This window comes from Macrobrachium rosenbergii, chromosome 20 (genome assembly GCF_040412425.1).
Source record: "Macrobrachium rosenbergii isolate ZJJX-2024 chromosome 20, ASM4041242v1, whole genome shotgun sequence".
NCBI lineage: Eukaryota > Metazoa > Arthropoda > Malacostraca > Decapoda > Palaemonidae > Macrobrachium > Macrobrachium rosenbergii.
In genome coordinates, this window is record NC_089760.1 from 10470001 (window position 1) to 10477500 (window position 7500).

The 7500-nt window shown below is 33.5% G+C and overlaps 1 protein-coding gene across 6 annotated transcripts in view; it reads right to left on the bottom strand.

Moving 5' to 3' along the window:
- LOC136849042 (innexin inx2-like) overlaps positions 1–7500 on the bottom strand; it is a 98146-nt gene that overhangs the window by 78045 nt on the left and 12601 nt on the right. The gene's annotated exons all lie outside the window — the stretch shown is intronic.

The window sequence follows — 7500 nt, forward strand, 5'->3', positions numbered from 1 at the left end:
TTCAAAGACGCCTAAAGTGGAATTACACCAGTGAATGAAAAAAGCCGCCATCAAGTAGATTATATTTTACATGAACAGAAAATCAAATAAAGACGTAAATCGCCCAGATGAGATTTATCAACAAAATCTCCATTCGGACGCTGTCAGCTCAGTAATATTTCCTAACTAGAATGGCTGTTACAACGTTTTCCCCTCGCTTAAAATCTCAATTATAAAGAGGAACACCGTTGGCACATGCCCTTCAAGACCATGACATCAGGCTGAGCAGGGTATTCCTAGTTAGTAACACAGATATAATTGACAGCTCAAATGATAAACGACGTGTACAAATCAAGAAAGCTTTCCATATTAATGAGATAACGCAGACTGGGACAGCATCTGCTCATCTGTCTTCGTCTAATCGACCATCAGAAGAAGAATTATTATTATATCGTCGGCCTAGACGATTTCAACTGCATATCATTATATTTAAAAGCAATTTAATGCATCGGGAGAGACACGATGCGGAATTGTATTTATTAATTTCAGGTAACTTCGACCACAAGCTCTCTTTTTAAGTACCAGCATATTATTCTACTGATGACATGTTTTTGGATTTCCTAAGTATATTTATAAACAATTCGGTTATTCTCAACGTGTACAAGCAAATAATATATATAATTTGAAATTTTCTTTCCACCTGGCCTTGTAATTGCTGGTTACCTGTAATAACTCAAGAACAGTTACTGCAAATAAATTTTAGTGTTCGATAATAACTCATGGAGTTGAAACGTTGTACTAAACTTTGAACATAACTATCGAAAATACTTTGTGTTGACCTTATTTCCAATCTCCGTTTTGAAGAAAGGTCTTCAACGACATAAATAAAAATAAAAATAGCAAAGATCATTTTGCTTCAGGTAACCTTCAAAAATGCTTGTTTACCATAAAAACACACACACATATCCTCACTTTATATATATATATATATATATATATATATATATATATATATATATATATATATATATATATATATATATTTATATATATATATATATATCTATATATATGTATATGGATATGTATTATATAAATATATATATATATAAATATATATATATATATATATATATATATATATATATATACATATACATATACATCTATATATACATATACATATATATATATATATACATTATATATATGTGTGTTTTTTTATTATGTGTGTATGCAGACATGTGTATGTTTATTCATTTATGTAAGCGTGTGTAGTGCGCATGAGCATGACATTGTGAGGTGTCATATTTATCGAGTAGGTTCAGCAAACAAAATAGGCTTCTTATAAACACCAGAGTGTCTGAGCTCTTCCTCATTATCATCCTCTTAGGAGAAGAGGAGGACCAAGACTGCTTGAAGTGAACTGGAAACTTATTTATTAATTCGTTTGTTTATCAACCAGGCGTCATGCCAATATAATCGCATGTTATCAAAACAAATATGTTTTACTACTAATATTCGTGTGTACTCATTTCTCTGTTTATTTTCAAATTTAAAAAAATTCATTAAAATTTATCCTTAGCATCATTCAGAGACGTATTGATGAGATCGTACTTATAAGTGAACATAAAGGTTGCAGTCATGGAAGGAACATTATGAGAAACTATAGTCTTCTTTTACGACAGTTTCTTACACACACAAACCCACAGATCAACAAACTGTTGATAATGATAATAGGTAACTGGCAACGGTCCAGTTTTCTTAGGTCTCTTATTATTTTCGTTTTCCTTGGGCGTGCTGCAAAAAAATGACAAACTTAACAGAAAGTACTAAAAGCGGAGTGCGTCGTAACCTAAAATGCATTGTATCATTAGCTAGAACTTACGACATACATTAGCGTGAAAAATCTACTACTCCAGTGTACTTTTAAGAAATGAATCGCTAGTACTGAAGAGTTCCTGTCTTCCTCCAAACTTCCTCTTTGGACCGTAGAGTACTTTCGTCATCATCCACATTTCGTTAACATGGAACGAGGTCGCGTATCCTTGCAATGGAGTTTTTGAATGTCTTTATTGTTAAAGTCAAGTCTGAAAAACCTTTTTGCAACGTTACTGATCCCGATGCTCATAAGATAAGCGAAGTTCTAATACGACTTTCAAGTGCCAGCACTTAGGTCTTAGTTTATTCGGACTTTTACTGGTCTTTATATTAGCATACACTTATCTTTGTCTATTTGACAAGAATTCGATCTTGTTTCAGTATTTTTTTTTTCTTTTACATATTGGAGGAAAAAGCTGGAGGAAAAGCTCAGGAGTTGGTGCAAATATGTTTGGCCTTTTAAATTAGTTTTTACTTCTAGTATCACGTCGCATCAGGAGTTGATGTGCAAATATGTTTGGAACAGATTCACGGGCACGCTATATGTTAATATATATATATATATATATATATATATATATATATATATATAATGAAATGGATTCAAACAAGTTGAGCTAAAGCTTAGTTCAAATGGAAAATAGAAACATACTTTCACTAGAAAATGAATAATCTTGGAACAGATTCACGGGCACGCTATTCAAGAAATCTACAGCGCACGGTATCAAACCTCTGAGCCAATGTTTTACTCTTAAAATTTCTGATATGTATGAAAATAGGAATGATAAATCAGCGATCATTGTAACGGTTTGTGGTCCGTGGATAGAAATGAGGTGAATTAAATGTAAACGTGGCAACTGTTCTATTGCATCAGTTTATTAGGGCACTTGATAAACTCAGCGGGAGAGGTGAGACCTAAAATTTTACTTCCTCATTATCAACCAGAGTATTGTTTGTTACCAGAGTTGCATAGAATGCAAAACCTTATTTCATGTTTCAGTGTAAGATACTTGAAAAAAAAAACAAGCATTAGTATAAGTGTTATGACAAAAATATCATCGGCAAGAGAATATGACAATGGTAAAATAGTCAATCTTTGGTCATATGTTATAAGAAAATGAGGATTCATTGTTAATTACAAATTAAGTCAATTTTAATACAACTGCATATTTCACAGTAATACTGGAACAACATTACTGTGAACAACATTATTTCAAAATAATGCTGAAACATTATTGGGAGAAAGATGTAAATAAAAGGAGAATAATACGAACCCTGTTTCTTACCACTTAGGTTTCAGACACATGGAATTAGAAAAAAAAAAAAAAAGAAAACAAAAATAGAACGGGGAACGTTCGTCACACGAGAAGTTGGAAAAAAGTGGTTGAAATCACTATCTGACACAAAAGTTTCATGTCAGGAAGAGTCTGCAATGGTACCATTAGGTCTTCGCGATTTGTTGTACTCGCTCTTCCGAGAACTGTTGCTTGATGCTACAACAATGACATCCAGTTCGTTCACTTTGTCAAGCAAAGGTGAATGGACCGTATTCCACGAATAATATACAGTACTACGAGCTATGATTTCTGATAGTTGAAGGGTCTGAGTGACAGCAAATCAGATTTTTTTTTTCAAAAGATATATCTATGAATAAAATAAGAAAATAGTTTTTCTAAGGAGTGTAGTTTGACTTTCATACTAATCAAGTTCAGAGAGATTAACTGCTGTACAGATCGTAAATTTTGTATCTTGAATATCTCTCATCCATCACACAGCCAATGCACAAATACACAAACTTTGCGCATGTTAAAAAAAAAAATTAGCAGTGAAAGACATGGGCGAGTGAAACAGTACGGTAATATAAACATCATTATGGGAAGGAAAACGTTTTCTTTTTCACAAAAACAATGATTTTGCTGTGACTTTAGCGATCCTTAAACAAACCTGAACCATGTAACCTAATATTGTGTCGAGTACCAACTCAGGTAGTCTGGAAAAGGATCCTTGTCCCTTCGCCGATGAGAACATCGTTAGATTGAAAGGTAAACAACATTCCTGGCGAATGAAACCTGCCTCGACAACCAGGCTCAGGCATCCACGCACTAGCACACGCACACACACACACACATACACACACGCACACGCACATGTACACAAACACACGTGAGGTTGATAATCTGTCATTTATGAACAGGAAAAAGGTTGTTACGAAGCTGATGGTTCTGAATTTAAGATGTGATTTAGCTTTACTGATGGAGATAAACTTTTTGATTGTATTACTTTTATAAATGATATTAAGTCATCAGTGTATAAATTGATCATCATGAAAGGTATAATGATTAATGTGGTCTTGAGGATAAAAAACTACCAAATAAAAACTTTAAGATGACAACTTGATGTCTTCTACATCAAAAAAAAAAAAAAACACATTTTCTTGTAAGTTAATTCCTAAGAAAACCTTTACTGGAATAATTTAAACAAATACAAAGGTTTAGGTAATGTAAAGGAAAATAAGATGCAATGACGTTACAATTCAGGTCAATTTGCACTTTCAAAACAAATGACTTTCACTGATAACCACAAAATCGACGTAGGAGATGATCTCACATGGAAACAAAACATGACGATCACCGGCAATTAGAAACAAGTTTGGATGCAGCATTCGCGTGACAATGGAGAGGGCGGAAATGCCGCTGCAAAAGCGAGGTACATAGGCGAAGTGAGAGGGAGACAGACAGACGCACAGACACACAGACTGACTCACGGGCGGCCAAAGACAAAGGCAGAGATTTGACTTTAATGTCCGCGGTTGACCCAAGACGAGACGTAAAGAGACCAAGCACCCAATACTTTTGGAATTCTTGCGGGAGGTCATCGACCGACTGGCATTGAGTTCGCCAACCCACAGTGCCTCCATTCTTGGCAGTTTTCCAGCTCGGCATCACGTTTGACCTTTTTTTTTTTGTAGTATATAGTTAATTGTTACTAAAAAATATAAATGAAAAGAGCGTGTGTTTAGTATCGATTATATACAGTATAATATATTCTTATATCATAATCAGTAATAAGTGTAATGTGAACAATATGAGTGGATATCAAGTCTGAGGGCTCATACACATACAGATACGCTCGTACGTGCATATATATATATATATATATATATATATATATATATATATATATATATATATATATATATATATATATACACACACACACATATATATATATATATATATATATATATATATATATATATATATATATATATATATATGGAGAGAGAGAGAGAGAGAGAGAGAGAGAGAGAGAGAGAGAGAGAGAGAGAGAGAACATGCATGCTTCTGCGGATGTGGGCGTCTGCTTCAAACCGCGCATGGGAAAAACATATAACGGTGAGTATGAGAGTATTTTCGGTGTTTTCTCATCCATTTCCCAGTTCAGTGCAAGTAGCGCCAAACTTTCAGTCCTCCTCGTAATTTCACGCAGATAGATACAAACATATACATGTATACACACGAACACAAATACACACAAACGCACACTTACGATATCATTTGTGTTTTTGTCTGGTTAAATAATTAATTGTGTACCTGGTTGTCAGTGGATTGTGGTATGTCGCAACAAGGGTGGAGTAAATTTGACCGTAGGGCTAACAAGCTCATAAAAAAAAAATGCTCAGAACAAAAGGCTTTGTGTGTGTGTGTGTGTGTGTGTGTGTGTGTGTGTGTGTGTGTGTGTGTGTGTGTGTATGTGTCTGTTTCAGAGTTTGGTAACTATTGATCGAAAGAAAGGTCAGAGAAATTAAATGGAAAAATAAGCGTTTGTGCACGAAATTCATACCATGAAAAATCACAATTGAAAAATAAAGTAAAACAAATAATGGCAATTTAGTTTTAACTTCATATACTTCAATTATTTGTGCTCAATTTTGTAATTCATCTCTAATTTATTTTCCGGCTAAAAAATTTACATTTAAAAGAAATAGTTTTCTATTTCATGTCTACATTACAGAATAAAATGATCAGTCATTTTTCCCACATTTCACCTTCGCATACCGATAGACGTGGTGTTTGCGGTATTTGTAATTAGGTGGTAAATCTCTCTCAAAAGTACATTGACACTTCCATAAATATATTCAGCATCAAAGTTCCTCACCATAAATATATTCAGCATCAAAGTTCCTCACCATAAATATATTCAGCATCAAAGTTCCTCACCATAAATATATTCAGCATCAAAGTTCATACCATAAATATACTCAGCATCAAAGTTCCTCACCATGAATATATTCAGCATCAAAGTTCCTCACCATAAATAGGCTATATTCAGCATCAAAGTTCCTCACCACAAATATATTCAGCATCAAAGTTCCTCACCATAAATATATTCAGCACCAAAGTTCCTCCCCATAAATATATTCAGCATCAAAGTTCCTCACCATAAATATATTCAGCATCAATGTTCCTCACCATAAATATATTCAGCATCAAAGTTCCTCATTTTCTATGAAGGCCTTTGTGTTTACCTGTGGTCTACCAGTGATCTCATTTTGGATGTCATTTCAAAATCATGGAAACCTCATGTCTCCTCTGGCGTCAGCTTTTATAGATGATTAAGCAAGCAATAAACAATAATGGTTTTTTTCTGCTAAATTCTTTTCTCTCTACGTTAAAAAGCCTCAACTTACCCGGATGACAATCGATATATTTTCTTGGATTTTTTTTTTCTGCATACTTGATGTCTTTGGTGTGATTTAGTGTGACGAATCCATAATTTTACCTTTATATCATGCATTAAATAATCAGCGAAGTATTAGGTAAATATTTAGTGTTAAATAATTTGTGAATTTTATTAAATACTAAATAAGAAAGAACTTTGGTTTTACATTACTATGGAATGTGCTTAGGACCAGGACACTACTTTCCTTTAACGTTATCACAACTGTCTGCTTAAAATGATTATGATATTCGGTTACAATATTTAGTTACAAGTAATAAGAACTATTACTCCCTTACATATATTACGAAATTCAGCAACAAATGCATTATGTGATCAAAATTAACGGCATGATCTGAAACGTGTAACCTATTAATACAAAAGTGTGTTGCTTTATTAATATTCATGGGACACAAAAATGGACGCTTTATATCAATATTATTTCAGCTATATTACCTGAGACCGGCGAGCTTATGAAAACAATACCGAGCTATTCCGCATTTTTATAAATATAGATAAAAATGGTGCCCATTACCCTAATAGCATTTTCCACAATGCAGGTATAATGCAGCTTGTGATACGCTATGAATTATGCCAAATATGACATTTTTGCCCTACCCGGATTACGTCAGGCCACTTAACTAAAAAAAAAAACATTAGCGTTACATGATTTAAGGCTACATTGCTCATACAGCAAATCGCATTAATCAGGTTTTATATTATTTCAAGATTATCGTTAAATAATATTTAAAAAACAATATATTCACAGAAATATTACTTACATTAAATATTTCTCAAATGGAAAAACAAATGTCGCCTGATGACTTTCGGTACGGAAGTAGTAAGAAATTGTGGAAATCCAACTGATCATCTGTACGAGGTCCTGAGGCATTGTCAAGAACATTTTAGCACATACTGAGG